General features: G+C 34.2%; 1 protein-coding gene across 9 annotated transcripts in view; it reads left to right on the plus strand.

The window, feature by feature from the left end:
* Positions 1-14497: 14497 nt before the first annotated feature.
* Positions 14498-21979, plus strand: part of LOC122530384 (ammonium transporter Rh type A) — a 54870-nt gene continuing 47388 nt past the window's right edge. For 3 of the 9 annotated variants that reach the window (XM_043657272.1, XM_043657278.1, XM_043657280.1), the window contains exon 1: positions 20834-20940. The gene's annotated coding sequence lies outside the window, so the exon portion shown is untranslated. Of the gene's footprint in view, positions 14707-20833; positions 21065-21979 lie in introns of those variants that run through there. The other 6 variants (XM_043657281.1, XM_043657275.1, XM_043657276.1 and 3 more) reach the window with 6 other exon arrangements.

Here is a 21979-nt window from a genome sequence, read left to right on the forward strand (position 1 = left end):
TATAGTTTCAGTTTTCAACTGAAGCTAAAAATTACGAGAACATTTCACCCCATAAAATTTAACATCACCAAACGTACAAGCTTCGTGAGAACTCGATTTACGATTAAACTGGCAAATCGTCAGTTGGTTTCCAAGTCAACGAGAAATCCAAGGTGAGTGATAACAATTCCGAAACTTGTTCGAGACAACGACGAGCGAAAGATCGACTCTACCTTCTTCTACCGAATCAAAAAAAAAAAAAAAAAAAAAAAAAAAAAAAAAGAAAAAACCAAATTCAGATCGCAGATCGTTGAACGATCGATGAATCGTTCGCGAAGCGAAATTCCACCCGCGACCGGTGAGGACACTTTGTAAACGCGTCGTGTCGGACGCCAAAGAGACTCGAATCGGATTTATCGAGCGCGATCTCGCGAGATGACACGGAGTACACGCTTAGAGATACTTCGTTATCTTCGATGGGGTTAAAACACGTTCGATTCGCGTTTTTTCTACGCACGAACTCGTTTATCGCCGCGTACGTTTATATAGGCTGCTTGATCCAGCTGCAACTTTTCAGTGACCATTTTTGTATTATTGACCTTTTTCGACGTACATTTATCCTCCGTAACGGAGTTCCCCTTTTTCGATCGATTATTATCAAATCGTAACATTTCGTGAAACTCGTGTTTTTCATTAGCTCGCACGATTTATAAGGAATTACGATGGCGATCGGTCGGTGAATGGTCTTTGTGCGCTTTTCCACAAGTCTTTTTATATTTACATTTCTCCTGGTACTTTACACGTGTTAATAAGGTTTGTTACTAATGGAAGAAACTTTGGGAACAATTGAGAGATCCAAGGGAAAAGTGACGAATAAAATGAGGATGCTTGGATGCAATCTTATATTTCTGTAAACGTAATTGAGAAGTGGAAATGTAATCTGAATAGAAATTTTGTTTCATCTACTAAACATTGGAACAAATGGCCTACTTTGAATTATTTTATATACTTTTACATATTGTGTACATCTTGCAAGTTTCTCGATCACTCTTAACCATAAAAAGATTCTTCAATTAAGTAAATATTGATACAAGAGATTGAGATAAAATTCTATATGTTTCGAACTGTAAAAAGAAATTACTTTTTTTTTTTAATCAGTAATGAAAACAAATTTTTCTAATATTTTTATGAGAAATGCACGAGACTAGTTTTTACTGAAAGTATATAAACTTATGAATGTGATAATATTCATAAATTTCATTTTATTTATTTATCTATTATTGATATATAATATTAATAGTTTCTAACAGTTATATTTGTATCTATATATATATAATATTTATAAAACAAGATAAAACAAGGTTATCACAGAATATTAACATCTTGCTAAAGCATAACAATGTTGCATGTGCTTATGCAATTCGACTGTGAAAGAGTTAATTTAAAGAATCTAAGTAAAGTGAATTACATTCCGTGAATCTTTATTCATTATACTAAAATATTTTTTAACATGTAGCCATGAAGTGTCGAATATTCACAAATTAAAAATACGTCTCGATGTATAAGTTAGAATGTTACGCATCTTATCTTTGAAAAAGATTCATTCACATCACTTTTCCACTGAATCTTTCATTAACCGCGATTCATTATATTTATACCAAAAGTTTTAAAATCCTTTCTTTTTACGTAACTTTACCATAATAGAATTAGTATTTTTAAAAAAGAAACCTTCCTATAAGCAAATTACAGACTGAATTGTTAATTAAGTAGAAACCTAATCTCGACTGATTCCCATTGAATAATCAATCAACATCAATCGAACACAAATTTTTGGTGACTTTGTTCAATCGCAGAATACCATTTACTAATTAATTTGATTACATATCAAGAAAGAAATCAAAACTGCAACTTTCCATTTTAATATAATATTTTCGAGATTCCAATTCGACTGAAATCTACAAAAGAAATCATTTTATTTTCTACATGTCAAAATAAAAGCAGAAAAAAAAATAAAATAAAACATTGATATCATAGAAAATAAAATACTTTCGATTTTTTTAGAAAACGTTTTTTGAAAATAGATTCTCGAACAGAATTTTGTTATCAACGTTTTTTGATACAGACACTGCCGTTTAGAAGCGTTAGAACATTAATTTTGTTTTTAATATTCATAGTATTATTTATTAGAGACAATAAAATTTTCAGGTTGCACGTATATTTTACGAGACAATTATTAATACAGCGTGAATCGTAGCAGTGATGATGGCAAAAATATATCAGACTGAGTCGCTTGGTTAACTTCATTTCTTTAAATGGAATATAATATCACTTTTATCTGTACATTTCTTGTGAAAGAAAAATCATTAACCTACTTGTCATATTTCTTTTAATAGGATAAACGATTTTTTATGAAACGGCCATAGTGATTGACCTCATTTTTGGAATTTTTCAATATATCTGTTCGCTGCTGAAATTCTCCAATAATGATGACAAAATTTTCCTAACCTTAAAAGGAATAATAAATAATTCATTTCGTTTCATGCATTTTGCATGTCATTAAATCTACAACAGTTACATTATACTTAAGCCTTAAAGATTTCAAAACGCAACGTGCACGCTGTTTTATCAATTTCTCTACCTTTTATCTCGTTTTATCGAAGTTGATCGATTCAGTGAATGAGCAACGATTCAAAAACTTCTTCCAAGCGACAGTGTATCTCATTTCGACTCGCGGAAGGACCATTCCCGACCGAACCCGAAATTCATCGTCGTTTAACTCCACACACACATATGTGCACGTATACGCGCGCACCGCCGAGACGACACGTAAATATATATATATATATATATATATGTGTACACGCATTAAGATTGTTTTCCACGAGTTTCAGCAATTTCTGGCCAGCCGCGTCCTCGCGAGGCTCTCGGAAGTTCGAACGGGAACGGAAGTTGTCCGAGGCTTAGTCAATTCCCCGTGCAATCGCTCCGGTATTATCGTCGTGGATCAGTCTCTTTTCTCTCTTTCTCTCTTTCTCTCTTTCTGTCGCTATCTCCTTCCACACTTGCCTATCCATCTCGTACGTCGTTCTTTTTCTCTCTGGGAACGCACAGCGAGCCGACGGAAAGGAAAAATGGTTGGAACCATTTCGATATGTACAAACGACGCGTCGAATACCCTTGACGTCCCTCTGGATTGGTTTAGAGATAGTTCGATATTTTAGAGACACCAACGACGATGGCCAAGATAGGGCATCGGGCCTTTGATCGCAGGCGAGATCGCGGCGATTTTGTCTGGTGGGGAAATAGAAGAATCGAAGGGACGGGGAATGTCGTGAAATAGCTTCTCGATTGAAGTTAGGAAATTAACTTTCAATATTATTCCCGTCCGCGATGGCGTTTAATTAGTTTAATTTATTATGAAACGAGGTTTATACCTCGATTAAGTAGTGTAATAATAGTCAGTTAGGTTTGTAACGTTATGGCAGTCTACAAGGGACGATGATACTTGTCGAAGTGTAAAAAAGAATGAAAACAGAATGGACAATTGTCCTTGACATTTGTAAATTTTTAACGTTTTATTTTCATTTTAAAGATTCATTCGTGAACGAATTTGTATTGTGCATTTTTATAATCGTGTTTATAGCACGAAATTGAATGAAAAATCATGGAAACGTGGATAACTGGTTTATTTTTTTGCAAACCGTGGAACTTTTTCTGAAATTTTCCACAAAGTTTTCAGATGGGACGGGAAAGATATTTGTTTCAAATTTTGATCTGTGGAGAGACGCTGATACTAATCAAAATGTGCGGGATTGGTTGTAATATCGAGTTGCAGGCTGCAGGAGGAATGGTTGGAATTCGATCGTGATTGAAAATTGATTTATTTGTTGAAATATGTGGAATTGCTTTTTGGAAGTGGTGAAATGGGTTTTAAGAAGAATATTATTTAAATCTATGGAAATGTCAATCGAAATAAAAGATAGAATTTGGTTGATTTGATGTCAAAAGAATCGATCATGATCTATTCGCAAATTTATCTATTCACGATTAAAAATGATTGATTTCTGAAAAAAACGAAAGAATATTGAAGCAATAAAATGGCGATTGAGTAATTAAATACGTGAAAATTAATTGTTTGAAATTAATCTTAATTCAAATCTACAGGAAACGTAAAATATTTTGTTTCTCCTCGTAATTAATTTGAGAGTAAGACTGCTGAAATTGGTTTTAAATAAATCGACAAAGTATAAAAACGGAATGCAATAAATTCTTGTTGTGGGCGGTGAACAATAAAAAATATCATCTTGAAAAATATCATTTTCATTAAATTTTGTATAATTAAGAAAAAAAAAGAAAAATATTAATTTCTTTTTGCAATCAATCGAAAGATTTATACGGTTAGATGAACAATGCTTGGAATTAATGCGCGTTTATCAATTTAATGTATTATTCAAGTGTTAATGGAATTATGAATAGTTATGGAGATTTCAGTTGACCACCTGTTTCGGATTAACCAAAGCTGACCCGCGAAAATGAGATTTTGATATCGATTTATCACTTCCGCTTGAAACTAAACCTAACACAGACCCAACTTACACCAAGTTCGTTAACCTACGTTAGATCAAAATGAAACACGAATGAATGGTAAGTTTTGATTACTCTGAAATCGTTTTTTTTTTTCTTTCTTTTTGGAAATTAAAGCATATAAATTCGTTGTCGACGAAAATTAATTGAGCAAAATTAATGCGAGCAAATGAGGGACGTTTAATTGCTGTTTGCCTTGCTCATCGAAGAATAAACTTTCGCTGTTTCGTGGAGTTCGACCGATCGAACGAAACGGTAATTAAACAATTTTCTGTAAAATTAGATTTTCCTCTGTTTGAAACGTGTTATAATTAAAATTTAAATGAAGAATAATGAAATTCCACTGAAGAACTAACAAGGAAATTAATAGGAATAACAATTCTAATTAAAAAACTTGCCGGTGCCAATTACACTTGTTAAAAAATGTTTCGAGAAAAACCCAATCTAATTTCTCATTTTCATCTCATTGATATTTTCATTGCCATACTTCTGTTAACAATAATCTGTTAACGACAAAGAACCAATGAATAATAATGAAATTAACTTAAGTTCTAATCGAAGAGAATCGTCTCAATCCGACAATATTCATTAAGAAATTGCTAATTTATTTTATTTGAAAAAGACTCGAAAAAGACTCAATTCATTTCCATCGTACAACGATATTTATTACAGAAGTTATTGATCTATTTTATTTGAAAACATTCAAATAAAAAAACATTCAATTCAATTTCCATTTTTCCACTTCCAAAAGATCAAAGTGTCAAATGTCATCAACGTCCAACGATATTTGTTACAAAAATCACTAATCTATTTTATATTATTTTCAAAAAAAAAATCCAATCCAGTTTCTATTTTTCATAAAGGATCAGAGTATCAAATGTCATCGAACGATATTCACTAGAGAAATTACTATCTATGAAATCTATTTCATTTGGGGAAAAAAGCTCCAATTTGATTTCTATTTCTTCCACTTTCAAAAGATCAGTATTGAATGTCATCGTAAATCAGCAAATGCCAACGATATTTGTTAAAAAAATTACTTGCCTATTTTATTTGAAAAGAATTCAATTCAATTTCTATTCATTACTAAAGAAATTATTAATTTATTTCATTATGGAAAAGAAGCCCCGATTTCTGTTTCTTCCACTTCCAAAGGATCGGAGTATCAAAGTCCAACAATATTCATTACAGAAATTACGAATCTATTTTATTTGGGGGGGGGGGGGGAGAAAAGCTCCAATCTGATTTCTACTTTTTTCCACTTGCAAAAGATCAGTATCAGATGCTCGACAATCGCAAAAATCCGTCGTTCTTTCTTCAAACTTGAATCCGCCAGCCTCACGAAGACCCCGAAGAAGAAAGGGAAACTAGCGTCATCGCGAGAAAACGAATCGAATCGCGTCCTCGAAGTGAGAATCATTTTTCGAGAGCTTGGCGCGGTATTCGCGACGACCAATGAATAAATTAACAGGATCCCGGGTCGTCAAAGAGCAGGAGGAGAGATGATCCCAGCCGATCTCTCGTCTCTGTCGCGCCACCTTCGCGCCGAGCCCAGCTTAATTGCGTCGCTAATTGAACGTCAGACAATCGAGAGGAAGAAGGAACGAGCGAGTGAGTTGATACGCGGCGAACCACCCCATCTGTCTGTGTTTTCTTCTTTTAGAGCCGCGGACGAGAGAGCAAACGAGACGATTAAAAGAGCAAAAGCGCGCGACCGTCGGAAAAGAAACGACTACAGACGGTTATTTCTTATTGCACGAGAGAGAAGCTGTGCTCTACAACCAGCGCGTTTCGCTTCTCGATTGATCCCACAGTGCCATACCCTTACAATTAGCACGTTAACTTATTATTCGTAGAGAAATTAGGGTTTTATCGTGATTCGATAAGCGGAGATAGTTCGGCTAGGATCTTTCATCAGGATGTTTCTGCGTTTCTGGAGCAAGAGAACGCTTCTAAAATACTTTCCGGGAAGTTTTAAATTTTGATGAAATCGGAAATTGTGGAGTTTGAATGATTCATTTCGTTAAATGTGGAAAATTGATGCCACGCTACGTTTTGACGTGAAATTTGGGCAACTGATAAAACTGAGAAGGAAGGAAGAGAAATTGCGGTATACGAATATTTAATAATTTTAAATTTTAAATTGCAGACGAAAATCAGAAACAGGACTTTGATCGGGATTGAATTTGGCAAATTGAAACGGTGAATTTAAAATCGACACGTAAAATATTTCGTAATTACAGTTTCGGGAGTAGCTTCAAAAAATTCACGAGACTCTTATTGTCGTCGGTTTTTGGACGAAATTTTTGGAAAGTCGTAAATTGTGCACAGAAAATAGAATAGGAACTGTAGGAAGAGACGAACGTTGTGAATCGTTTATTTCAGCGGTTTTCCGAACATAAATTAGCATTGGCGCGAATGATTTATCAATTTGAACTTTGTCGGTAAAATATCAGCGTGAAATCCCACGTGAACAAAGTTGCGTAAGTAAACAGTCATGATATCGAAAATTCCAGTCACACGCGTTGCGCTTTGTCAATGGATTAATCGGCTTTGTGTAACAAGAGCCAGTTCACACAATCGACATTGTTTACCGAGTCCGGTGTTCGTTGAATTGATCGCCTTTCCCGCTTTGTTTCAAAAAGAAAACCTAAACGAAAAATTCTATACCGAGGCGTATAGTGGCAGACACTCGCGGACAAAACTATCAAAAGCCTGCGTATTTGCGAGAAATCGCTACGCTCTTAAATCGTAAAGTGCAAGTTATCGAGGACTCTTTGAATTTAAAATTATTAAATCTAATTTTTAAATGCCAATTATACAAACAGCTTGAAACGACATTTAAATACAGTTTAAGCCAGTTTATGGCTCCTGTTTGTAAAATAAATTTCATCGCAAATCTCAAGATATAATCTTCCAAATATAAATTAAGATTTCTATGTTTCAATGTCATTCTGTTGGAGCAACATTTAAATCCTACAATATTCAGGATCTCGTCGCGGATGAGCAACAAATTTTTTTCTCATTTTATTCTATTAAAAAGAAAAGCGAAAATTAAGAGGCGAAGTTAAAAAAAAAGAGAAAGGTCCCGCAAGTTCTCCAAAAACGCAGAAAAATCGCGTGATGCGATTATAATAAGCGCGTACGTCTAAGTTCACTTTCTAATATATAAGTTTTACTAGATTGAAGCATTTTCTCCGCGAAAAAGTCGAAAGCTCGAGAAATGACACGCACGATGAAACAAAATTCAAGGCTTCGCGTCATGCTTGTACTCCTTAATTCCTTTCCTCTCTTTTCTTTCTTTCTTTTTTTTTTTTTTTTTTTTACCCCGCGCCGCTTTTATCGAAATTTTAAGCGAGATGATCGAAGACAAAATGGCGTCCAGGATCGAACTCGGCAAGCTTTCGCTGAAAAGTGGCGAACGAACGAATTGATAACGTGGAGTATCGCTTGCCCCCGCGCGATCTAGAGAAAAAAGAAGAAACCAAAAAAAAAAAAAAAAAAAAAAAAGAGGAGAGAAAAAAAAAGAAACGGGAAAGAAAGTAGGAAAATGTGAGAATTATCGATGATGTTGAGATTGTTTGTCATAGTATATGCGTTATCATATATATAGTATCGCGATATATAGTATATGAATGGTCGGACTGCAAAATGACCTTGGCCGCAGACGACGATGGAGGTTAATGAGTTGATGGAAGAAACTATGAAAATCCCGCATTGGAAACAACCCTTAACCCACTGAGGATCAACGTTGCGTTTACGTCGTTCCCTCCAATTCTTTTTATTTTTCAATCGATTTACATTTGTATGCGAGATTGCACTGTATTTTAAGTTTAGAAATTAACGTTACGAAATTTTTTACACAAAGAAGCACGAAGCTACTTTATTTTAAATCGCGAACATGTTTTTCGTCTTTGCGAAAAAATTTTATCATTTTAACCGTTCAGAGACGATGTCTTTCCCGATAAAGTTATTATCAAGAATCCTACTTAATTATTATGATTGATACAATTTAAATGAGATATCGTCTTTGAAGAGTTGATCTATACCTTCTGTAGTATTTAAAAATTAAATAAATTTTTTATACTTTATAAATTTTAATATAAAAATATTTAAAAATTATGCTAAATGCCATTAAACGGCCAGATTTTAAATTGGAATAAGGAATTCGCCCTTTGATCCTCCGAATGGGTTAATCGAGCAACGTCTATAAAAACGGAACGGAAATTTCGAAAGAATAACCATTTTTTCTGTTCTTCTTCTGCCTCGCGGCATTGCAAGAGAAAAGATGTAGGGGTGAAAATAGAGCGAAGGACGAGATGAGAAGATATTCTTTTTTTATTTCCTCCTTTTCTCTTTCCCTCGTTTTGCTCTTCCGTTCTTTTTTTTTTCTGAAGAGATGCCAGAAAATAATTTAAGACAAATGATTTAGATGAAAGGGTTTCTGTTTGGAGGTTTGGGGTGGTTGGGATCCTTTTGCTCAGGGACGATCTTGAGATTGGGACGCGGAGTGAAGCTAGCTCGGTAACGAAAAGATTGGAGGATTTGGCCGACTAAGATTGAATGAAAAATACCTTTCTTTTCTCGAGGATCTCACCGTGAAAGGGATCCGGTGGAATTGAAGGCGATCGTGAGAACAACGCGTACCAGAGTCGCGCGAATCAAAGTCTGACAGGAAGCGAATCTTAATCACTAAGCGCGAGAAAATAATAAAAAGAAATTGGATCATAGACTTTAATTGTATGACTATAAATCAAAGCTATCGTTGAGCTATTAGTTAGAGTTTTCTTTGACAAATCCTTTGCATCTATTCGAAGGCAGCCAAAATTATGAAACATTGATTATGTTCAGATTGGTCAACATTTCTGAACAATTTTTGCCGATGTAAATTTGTCTTTTTTCATTCATTTTCGAAACATTGTCATCAAATCTTTAAATATTCATTTTCATTTTATTCAGGTCATTCGATTTAAACAATGTTTGAGCATAAATATATACGTGAACACGTTTGAACATATTTGAATATACTTCAATACGAACATTGAAAATATTTTTTCATATATTAAATAATACTTTAACATTCCATTTTTTGAGGAACAACTAGAGATTATCTACTTTGTCTGTGTAAAGCAGCAATTTGCTTGCTAACACTAATTTCCTAAATTAAATTGGCTTTATATACATCAGAATCTCCATTTTAAATATAAATGTTCGTTTGAAAAATTTGAATTCGTTAAATCAAATAACTTGGTGCAATATGTTATATTTCACCAATTCTGAGGCTAAATTTAAAAGGTAAAACTTAACCAATCTGAACGAGGCTGGAATAAGTAGAAGCTTCGCAAAATTTTCGAAAAGAGACTGATTATTCCATACGTGTTTATATTTTCGAGCTATTTCAAGATCTCAAGATCAACCGTAAAATCGAAGGACGAGTCTTTCGTATCAGCCGCATCTCGCCCTCGCTTCACCTTCGCCCAACTCTTTCTCATCATCATTGTTCTTCGTCGACTTCGTCGTATATCGTCATCCAAGCGTCCTGCACGATGGCATTTTGCGGCACGACGTCTGTTGTCAATGAAAACTCACGCACGCATACGAAGGGAGACAAAAGAGACGAAAGAAGAAGAAGCATAGAACAAAAAGGAAACGTAGATAAAAAAAAGGAAAAAAGAAAAAGAGACAAAAAAGGGGAGGGGTGTTAAAATTGTGTACCAAACGGGGTTGTCGCGTGCGCCACGTTATTTCCAAGAAGAAGATGATAGCTAATAAGAGACCGTGGATATTTATGCGAGTTCGTTATTTTGCATTAATACTTAATACTTTGCAGTAATAATTAATCGAGGGATTTACAACTCAAATTGACATCGGTTTGTTTCATCTGATCGATATTATTATTATGATGTAATTTGTGGTATTTGATTTGGATTTTGAATTTCATTTTTAAAGTAATTTACACGGGACGTTTGATTCGGGACGTTTGATTGAGATTAATGAAAAATGAAAAATTCAAAATTCAATGATTGAAAATTGTTACGGTCTCTAATATCCAACGACACTTAAGAGTTAACACTCGTATTATTTAGTAACTTACTTTGGATATTTTGCACGGTTTTTTCTTTTTACTATTTCACGAACTTCGTGCGTTCTTGAACTTTTGTGCACGAACGCGTAAAAATCCGCGGTCCGCCAGGAAAACATAACGAAAATATCCCACGAACGCACCGATGGCCGATTTCCCGTTTCGTGTTTCCACGTGTGCGTGGAGCGTTCTCGCTCGGAAGTCGAGGATATAGAAAGATGTTCTAGAAAACGTTTCGAGTTTTTTCAATGATTCTCGACGAGCATAGAATATAGAACGAGAGGGAGGGGAAAAAAAAATCGATATCTTCTATAAGGCTAGGCTTAAGTACGATTCTGACTAAAAAGAAAAATAAAAAAGAAGTCTGTCTATCTGTCTCTTTTTCTCTCTCTTTCTCTCTCTTTCTCTCTCAATCTCAATCTGTCTGTTTCCCTCTCACAATTTAAGACACAGGTACATACACACACACATATATACACACACACACACCCATATGTTACACTCATAACACACGAATTCTCTGGAAATAAAAAAAAAAAAAAAATATTATGCTCGTAGGTAAACCAAAGATAAGGAAAGTTCGGTGTTAGTCGTTAGGAAAGCTCATTAACACAACCGGATATTCATGCGTCCGCCTTTGATCGATCACGTCTTTTGAAAGCAGGATTTATCGTCTTAAAACTCGAGTCATTACCGTTGGAGCCACAGAGCGGATCGCTCTGAAATCGCTCCAAAATGAGAGAGAAAAGAAAACACACACACACAAAAAAAAAAAAGAATATGAATAAGACATAAGAGCGAAGAATATTAGTATAAGCACGTTCGATTCTTGTACTGTATTTAAATGAGAGGAGAGGGCCATTTTGAGCGACAACGATGGCCCCTCTCGTTTTCTAGCCGTAAGATCGTGCGATTTTCGTCTCGTTTCGTTTCGTACTATTGCAATGGAAAAAGAAAAAAAGAAGAAGGAATTATTCGACGAGGAGACTTTACGATTCGTGAGATCGAGATCGTGCGAATTTCGTCACGATTCGTGCTAATCAGCGTAAAAGTTAACTCGGTGCCTTTGCGTCAAACTTTCAAGTACAAATCGTCGCGTTTATAGAACACGATGTAGATTATTAAAAAGATCAATATCTGCACGTATTCTTTTTTCGTCTTCAACTCAAGATTTCTCGATGGTAAAATTTAAACGTAGAATATCTCGACACAAGAATCTGTAATTATCGAATGAACGCAAGAAACAAAAATTTATCTAAAAATGGCACCGAATTAATCTCGATATCATTGGAAAAAAGAAAAAAAGAGAAAAAAGAATAAAATACCGTGAAGAAATTTCACGATCCGTGAGCGAAATTCGCGCGAGTTTCGTGTTATGTAAAAAAAAAAAAAGGAAAAAGAAGGAAAAACAAGAAAAAAGAAAAAAAACTGTTTGACGAAACATAGCAAAATTTTGCGACTTCCGTACGACTTTTTTCTTTTCTTTTCTTTTCTTTTTTTCGTTGCGCGTAAGTAATCACTGCGCGATGCTCGTTGTTTCTATTTGAAGAGATAAAACGAAAGGGGAGGTGAATATAGACGCCGAATTCTCTCGTGCCGTACGTGTGTATGTAATACGGTACGCGTAAGTTATCGTCGACAATTTTGTGGCCGTGACGTGTATGTACTATTATATATATATACACCTATCCAAAGGAGAGAGCAAGATACGCACGTACGTATGGGTTCTTTCTTACACCGAGTGATTTCTAATTTTTAAGCTAACACACCGGGCGTGAGTGCGCTACGAATATAAGTTCTAAGGTTTTGAATATTGTACTACTTATGGATTCACTGTCAAGCCGTAACATGTATTATATGTTCTTTTGTAAGATCTAAACGATAAATAAATAAATCGTCGAGAAAGTGAAACGTCGCGAACGTTTGATCCTTCTCTTTTTCCCTTAGCAGGATATCAATTTTTTTTTAGAACGGACCATTTTTGCTCTTCTTTGAGTTATTATTCTTGAATGAACTATTCGCTAAGAAAGTTATATTATTTACTTTTGTATTAGTTTTACTTTCTGTTTCGTTATTTGCACGTTTTTCGTTAGAACATTATGGACGAAAAGGAGACATGATTTTTATTTTCATTTTTGCAACGTGATACAAATTATAAAAGTCACTGTCAAGATTCCACTTGAAAGTTAATTTTTTCACTTAAATCTATATACATTCTAACTTGTTATGTAATACTTAATATCCATATATTTTTAAAATGATAGTTTAAAAATATAAAAAGGAAACTACACTATTATTATTATACTGACTATACATATCAAAGAATATATAACTTCTGTCTAAAAATAAAATTCCATATCATTTCGATATTTACAAACAATCCCAAAATTCCTAATTTTTAATCAACACACTGCCAATATTCGTGCATTTACGAAAAGATTCATATTGTACAAAACGAGCAGAGGCATAGAAAATGTCCGAAATAAAATATTCGTTATACGGAGTACTTAAAGTTTCTGTTTAGCTTTGATTAATCGTTCGATTCTCTTTTTGTAAACAAATATTTAATTCGCGCAAACGTGATTCGATAATAATAAATTCTCCATTTTCCAGCCGACGGTTGGCGTCACAGTTTTTCCAATAATCGACTTCCTGCGACTCGAGCGAAGCCTTATCCTTATTTTAGAGCTGCTTCGTCGCGATGCATAATCGTCTCGGTATACACGGTCGTATATACATATACGATCCCCCATCGATTCCTGTTACAACGCAAATCGATCGTGTGTCATCCGTCGACATTGAACGACTGTTTGCTCCGAGTTTTAGCTTACTCGTCTTCGAGAGAACAGCTCGACGACGATATCGCGCGACACCATCGATCTTCGCGAAAGTTTCTTCAGAAAAAGTTCACCGTGATTTACTCGAAATTTTTACTACTTGTTCTCCCCACCCATAAATCTGTTCTAGTGTGCCTTCTTGTCATTTTCACTCTTTTCCTTTTTTTTTTTTTCCTTTAACTCTAATTTATGAAATTCGACGATTCAATGATAAGTCAAACTGTCTGTTTCTTTTTTTTTTTTTTATAAAATATTAAACGAAAGTTTAGAAAATTTTTAAGACGTTGATTATAATGCTGCGCTATGTAGATTTATCATTCATTTTCAAAAGGTTAAAAAGATAATTCTTTTGTTCAATTATTTCACATCGAATAATTCTTCGTAATCGCGAAAATTCGAAACTCAACAGAAACGGGCATATTTTTCTTACGTGACGTTCTATTTTAATCCGCGGGGTCTACGAGCACTCTTCTAAGTTCTAACTTGTGAAATTTAGTAATTCTAACCTGCGAACTCTCCAACAATTCCTAATGTTAGCAAAACTTACTCTTATTCTTAATTTAACCTAATTTAATTCCTAATATTTCACAATTTTAACTCTCTCTACTTTCTAAAAATTCTACGTCTTTTTATTTTCGATTTCTAATGTTCATCAATTCTAATTCTCCTCGATCCTCTCTCTTAATTCTCAAAATTAACCAATCCCAATTTGTGAAACTCAGCAATTCCAGTTCTTAACCTAAGAATTATTTCAAAAAAAAATCTATCAATCCTACGTCTTTCTATTTTTAATTTCCAACGTTTATCAATTCCAATCTCTCTTAATCCTCTCTCTTAGTTCAGAAAATCTACCAATCTCAATTTTCTCAAGTAATCCCAATTTCTATCCTAAGAATTATTTCAAAATGTCTATCAATCCTACGTCTTTCTGTTTTTAATTTCCAACGTTTATCAATTCTAATTTTTCTTAATCCTCTCTCTTAGTTCAGAAAATCAAGCAATCTGAATTTGTGAAACTCAGCGAACTCAACTCCAATTCTTATCCTAAGAATTATCCCAGCCCGTGAAGTTGCGTGGTGGATCGATTTGCAAGTGGTGAAGGAACGAACGATCGGTTGTGAGAGCTGAATTTAGAGCGTGTCTACCGAGAAGTAGCCGATATGACGGCATAAATTACCACGGAGTGGCTCACTTCCATCCAAGGCTTTCCTACAGAGACACACGGTAAGCACGCCTGGGAAAATGTGTTCCCGTAAGTAGCTCATAAATATAATAAATATCACCGTGTTCGATTACCGGGCGAACGCTGTCGCGAATTTATGGATCGGCATCCATCAACCCTCCGCTGAATTGCCTGTTTTCCGCTTCATAGAGGGAGAGAGAACGAATTGAGAGAGAGAGAGAGAGAGAGAGAGAGAGAGAGAGAGAGAAATTCCATCGTCTACATCTTTACGGTTACAATCCACGAAGCAGTTCTATAGGTGTTAAAACTCGCCCTCCGCGAAAGCTAGAAAATTTTCTATAATCGGCCAGACGTTTCTCACGCGAGATTAATATTACACCGATATCGGCGACTCCAGAGAAATTCTGTTTCATCGGACGTTTCACTCAAATGAACCAACGAGAATTCTGGAAAATTGGACGTTGAAATCTCTCAACGGGGAGGAATAATTGAAAATTATATCGACGCTTGTAATTCTGTAATAACCTAATTTTCAGAATTTTCGTTAGAATTTTCCTGACATTTTCTGTTCTGCTAAATGTCTCGTTATTTCGTTATTATTTCGTTGACCACATATTTGTTGACCACCTTATGGCTCTTATTATTTTAATTAATTTTAATTTGGACTCGAATATAGATTTAGAATCAAAATCAGACAAAATTTAAAGATTAATATAAAAATAAAACAGTATTTTATAGACTCAGATGTCAGAGGTGAAACAAACTGGTACCTCTTACTGCGAAATTTTACATATATTAAATTATTTACTTCGCAATTAAGTCTCGCGAAATTCCCCCAATTGAACACGTATCTCTGATAATATAAAACTGTTGCTTTGCGTGCTGCATTATTCCGGTTTGTCTAACATGAAATCCGGCTAAATCGCAAATGCATAACATACGAGAGGAGATCTTTAACCCCATTACTCGCGGACCAGACTATGCACACGCAGCGAGCGCTTCGGAGATTAAGTGAAACCAGACTCGCGAAAGCATCAACACGCAGAACGTCGGCTGTAAATTATAGTGAGTTACACAGGAGAGGGCTAAAGCCGCGGTAATTGGTCCGCATTTACAGATTCGATTTAATTTATCCCGGGCCTGCGTATCGATCTCCTCTGCTCAATTAACGATACGACTATTATACCTGGTATAACTAACCGTATGTCGAGATCGCAATCACCCCGACTGAATAATAGAAAACGTTCCCCATGCTCAGACAATTCTGTCTCGTAAATGTATCGTCGCTAAAAAAAATAATAAAATTTTGTTTATTATTTTTTACTTTTTGTAATAGCTAAGTCGATACTTGTAACTTACTAACTTCGAGAATGGTTGGTATTTAATTAATTTAATTAAAATTGGGTTTAATTAAAGAATTTGCAAACTTGTTGTTTTTTCTGTCGCGTGTTCGTAAAAAACTTTCCTGAAAATTTCGTAGAGCTTGAGAAAATTTCATGAAATTTGGTTCAGTAAGTGTTTAATTGCAAATGAATTGTTTATCTATTTTTCTTATACCAGCAAACTTTTGCATCGTAGAATATCGTAAAATTTCATAGAATTTCTTTATTAATAAAAAGAGTCAATAAATAGCGAAATTTCAACAATCAGACTGCGGAAGGAAATAAAACTTTGAATAAAGATTCGTTAGATTCTTAGATTCCTTGTGAATTTATAAATAAATATATAAATAATATTTAAATTAATTATTAATAACATATAAATATGTTATAAATAAACATAAAAATATTATAATAAATTTGAATAAAGATTCGTTAGAATCTTAGATTCCTTAGATTCTTTATCTGTTAGAAATTACAACAATTGTTCTGTACGTTTTTATATCTTTAAATTGCAATTGACGTATGAAAATTCTCAGTCTACAATAATGAATAATTGAAAAGAAAATTTGATTATCTTGTTTATTATATTCTTATCCCAATTTCTTTTGTATTAAATTAACATTTGTGCTCTAACAAAAGAACTAGAATACGAACGTAATATAAAGTAAAAATAAAAAAATGAAAAATGAAAATTTAATAATATAAAGTAAAAATAAAAAACTGAAAAATAAAAATTTAATAATATAAAGTAAAAATAAAAAATGAGAAATGAAAATTTAATAATATAAAGTAAAAATAAAAAATGAAAAATAAAAATTCAATAATATAAAGTAAAAATAAAAAATAAAAATTTAATAATACGAAATAGCTAATATCCTATCCTCACTTTTTAATCACCTATCCTTATCATTATATTACGAAATTTACAATTTCAAGAAATCTCCAATCAATCAAGATGAGAAAACAAGATTTTTAACACTGTGCTGTGAAAAAATAAAACAAATGTGTGAAAAAATAAAACATTTAAACGTTAAACGTTAAATCCAATGAATCCCCTAGTTCAAACAAGATGTCTGCACAGTTGGCGATGAATATGTAAAGAAGCATCGTCACACGAGCATCCTGCAGCAGTGTTCCTTCACCTCGAGAATCCCTTCGTTTCGCAGCGAGGAAACCTTTCCACTCTCGCAATCATTCTTAGAAGGATTTCTCGCAACACGCGAGATACAGCTCCATTCTTTTCCTCCGCTTGTTAAAAGCGTCTAAAAGGGGCCCTTTTATAATTCACCTATTCCCAATGGCGCTGCATTTAGAAAAGCATTCTACGTCGCTAGGAATTTCATTAATTTCCTTCCCCTCTCTCTTCTCTTTTCTCTTCTTCTTTTTCCCTCTGCAAGCAAACGTTCCTTCACGTTGGGAGGATCGAGGAGCTTCCATTTCGGTTCTCTTGAGAGCGAAACACGACTTTGAGAAACAAATTTAGGAACGAGTTTCTTCAGAAACAAACCGATCAAGGCGAACAGGGAAAGGATAATTATTTGTCATGCTTCTTTAAAGAGTTGAACAACCTTCAAGTCTTCAAAGAAGCTGAACTTTTGTTGCAATTAATTTAAGAAATATTTGACAACTACCGACAGAGGGAAGGAACTGCGAAAGATTTATATTTGGTCGTGCTCCCTTTAAACAATTTTCTTGAACATAACTCTCATCTCGCAAATTCATTTCTATCTTCAATTTCTTCAACAGAAATATCCGATTAAATATTTGGCCCTGTGTTTGTGCAATTGTGTTTTAACAAACTAATATATCCTAAATTATACTTATATTATTTATTTCTGATCCTTGCCTTTCAGCTTCGGATGAGACTTCCGGTGTTTTGTACACAGTTACAATGTTGTCATTAGATTACAATTCCCTCTTTTTCCCAAAAGTACTGGAACTAATTTTAAGTGATTGAAAATAACTAAACTAGGCTGACTACCTCTAACTGTACATTACATTGCTTTATCCTATAATTATAAACGTAACAAGACAAAAACAGAAACAAAACGAGCTAAATAATGCACTTGATGATAAGCACAAATTAACGAAAAATCTTTGGTAGTAATTAAATTATACTTATAAATATATTTATAAATAAAATTGCATCGTATTTCATTTAAAAGAATTACTGTAGTATTTGAAATAAAACTGCATATAGTATTACATTTAAAGTACGAAGGTTAATAACAATCCATTTGAAAGAATTTGAAACAATTTATCTATTAAAAAGAATGTAAAAAAAAAAAAATCTCCACAGTTTTCAGACTCCAAAAATTATTTGCACCGCGCAATATCAGAAATATAATAATACATTTCCTTTATTATTTCTTTCTTATTTATTACCATTTTCAATATTTATCCTCACGTTCATTAATATATATTAATTATCTGTGCGGGATGAAATCGAAGAAGAGGAACACAGATTACAGGAGAAAATATCTCGCGCGGACGAAACAGAACGATAAACCTGGAGCAACAAAGGTGTTCACCTTTTTTCATTTTCGTGGCTCGTTGACAAACGTCGAAAACACACTCTTGTCGAATCTCTGCATTTGAGGCCGCGGTTCAAATATAATTAGCAGCGGACCGTTGGCGGATGAAAGACCGTTCGATGGCCACCGCTCGATTGCCCCGATTCAATCTCGCTTCCGGTAAACCGGTGGCGCGACTGCGGGGACCAGTCAAGAGAATTTAAAATAAAAAAATGAAAAGCCTCTGCTGAAATTCGCGAAATAGAGGCTCCAAAGGGAAGAGAAAAAAAAAAACGAGATCGCCGAAAGAAAATATCATTTGACAATTTTTGATACGAAGTAATTTTGGAGCGTAAAGTACTCGAAGAAGAAGAAGAAGATCGTGTACACTTGTTGTATAGTGTTTTAAAATTTATCCAAGTTTTCTTAATCGAAAGAGAATTCATTTACCGAGAGACGCGAAGTCGTTCTTGTAATTAAAATAATTTGAATTAGAATTTTTGTGCATTTGCGAGGAATTTGAGGATTCAAAAATGCGTGACGTAAAAGATATGTATGAAAAATATCGAAGACATAGTAGTCGGTATAATATACAATTTCTGTTTAGGTTCTATATCTTCAATAGTCACAGGAAAATCCTTACAATGTTAGAATTTTGGAAAATACTTATTTTACAAATATAATACAGTATATTACGAGAAGAAACCTTGGAATAGTTAAAAATTTGAGACTGCAATTTAAATTGATTTTGTGGACTCGTGAGATTTATGTCTTGAATAAGTATTAAAATAATATATTATATAACAAGTATGTATTTAGTATGCTTTGTAATGTACATATTATAGCATCTTTCTTCCTCTTATATTTTACTGAAAATTTAAAGAAAAAACCGATACTAACGACTATATCTCAATTTAAGTAAACAGCTATAAGAAAAAAAAATTTAAGTAGGGCAACGGCACATTAGCTCTTTCTTGAGAATTCAAACACAACTGTGAAATCAAAGAACAAGCATTTACCGAAATCATATGTTACTTCACGTAATCTTACGTAAGGCAAGCAGAATAAACATAATAAACAAAATTGCATGAATTTGCATGCGAAATGAATTTCCTGATATTAGAATGATAAAACAAACGAATATAACGTGCATACAAAATTACAGATGAAAAAACGAAAGATTCTAACGAGGATTCTCGTCCGTTTCGAATTTTCTAGCATCTTCTCTTCAAAGAGACGAACATTCTTTTTTTTTTATGCGAATAAACACTCTGACACTTCTCAAAAACGTACATACACGAGAATATATTTGAAATTTCGATATCACTGTTATGAAACACGACTTTACTATTAGAAACGATGGATTCGAGTGTCATTCCATTTTTCCAAATTCACTACCAAGTAATGACGATAAATTAGTGAAAAGAGTCGTCAGGAATTGATGTGGAAAATTAAGTCTCCAGTCCTGATCCCAAATACGATACCTCTCAACACTAGAGAATTGAATTCAACCACTTGCGCTGGCAACTGATTGCGGACCATAACGAGTGACCAAACCGTATACAATAATTCGTCGCTTTCCCTTTCCGTCGGTACGATATATCACTGGATAGAAGTTATTGAGAATTAATAAGTTTACTATTTATTTTGCCTGTTTCGCTTTACTTAAATGTACTTAGAATTGAGAAAATATTGCAATATTGGGATAAAAAATTCTCGACGTGCGTGGCAAGAGGTTAAACAATGAAACGCCAAAGTTGTTTCCTATCCGTCGAAATGGGAATGAAGCTGCGACAGAAAAGTTCGAGAATCGCAACGATCATCAGTTTTGGATTTTTACTTCGACTTCCTGACAACCCTCCTTCCTTTCAACCAAGAGATATAAACGAGTCGCTCCTTCTTTCACAGAAGCATCTTTTCGTCCTAAACCTGCGTCTCATCCGACATCGCGCGTGTTATTTCCAGCGTCTCGCCTCGTTGACCTTCCCTCCCGGTCGTTACGTTCGTCGTAACAGAGCGAACTCCACTCGTCTTGGCGCATCGTTAGCGTCCAGAGGACTGGACACAATAAATCTTCATTCTCAGCCGGCCTACTTTCAATTAGCCTGGCTAATTGTCGACGACGATACGCTCGGGCTCAGAATGGTTTCGCGTTTCAGCCTAAAGAAATTCGCGCGTCGTCGTCGTGGGATCCTCGCCACGCTATTTCTAGTCCGCAGCCGGCGCACAATTATGTAAAAGGACCAATTGTTGCTAATTCACGGAGTTTATATAAACCTGGCAAACTGGACATTCTTGCTGGTTGGCAAGTAGTGCTTCGAGGCATTTGTGCGCGGTGGTCGTGTCTTTCGAGTATCCCCCGGACTGGAAATTTCTTCAGGTTCATCTCTCGAGATTCAATAGGCTTCGACCGTTCGCGCAAAGGTTGCGGAAAAAATTTAACGCGTAGGGAAATGTGGAGAGTGACGGAGGAGAGGATAGGAATACGAGATAGAGCAGAAATTGTAAGAGACGCCAAGACTTTGATTTGTAGGGAGTATGTTTGCACGGAGTAGTGACATCTTTCATCTATTAACTGTGTACGACGAATTTTTGCGCCTCACTGCTATTTTTTTTTTTTTTTTATTTTTATTTTATTTCATTTCATTTCATTTTATTTTATTTTTATTTCGGAATATTCTGAAATGTATAAAATTCAGGAAATTTTCATTTAACTCTTCGTTGAAGAAACGATCGTTTTTTTTTTTTTTTTTTTTTTTTTTGTCTTATTACGCTCGTTATGCGAGAAGAGTAATTACCGTTTGCTATCTACGTGCTATCTACGTATATTTGCTAAAATTTTAGTGAAAATTGAAGAGTATCCGTGAATTTAGAATATTCTGAATCAAGAACGGAATATATATATATATGTGTATAAAAAAAGAGAGCAAAATTCGCTTGAAAAAATCGCGCGCAATAAATTGCTAATACTGCAGTAAAATTGTACTGCATGAAATTGTAATTTCCCGAAATAGAATATTGAAAATATTTGTTCAATTTGAAAATTTTATGTGCGTAGACTTCTACGGCTTGTAAAACCAAAAAAAATTGCAAACGTTCAATAAATATTTGACTTGCACGTCGTTCAAACTTTTTAACTTATTTAACGTTTTTGACTTGACCAAAACATCTTCATTTATATATATATATATACTTACTTTTTTTTTTATTCTTTCAATTATATGCTCTACGTGCCTCAGAAATAATACTGTCTCGTATTTCTATCCGTACTACTTCTGATAATTCTCTCTACGTAAACAATGTGCAAAACGTTTAAAATAATATGTAAAGAACGAAATTTCTATTCACGATTCGCGTTTCCCCGTGATAATATGAATTGGCATAAAAATCGATGGTCTATTAGTTACATCGGGCAACAT

Source organism: Frieseomelitta varia, unplaced genomic scaffold (assembly GCF_011392965.1).
Source record: "Frieseomelitta varia isolate USP_RPSP 00005682 unplaced genomic scaffold, Fvar_1.2 scaffold_341, whole genome shotgun sequence".
NCBI lineage: Eukaryota > Metazoa > Arthropoda > Insecta > Hymenoptera > Apidae > Frieseomelitta > Frieseomelitta varia.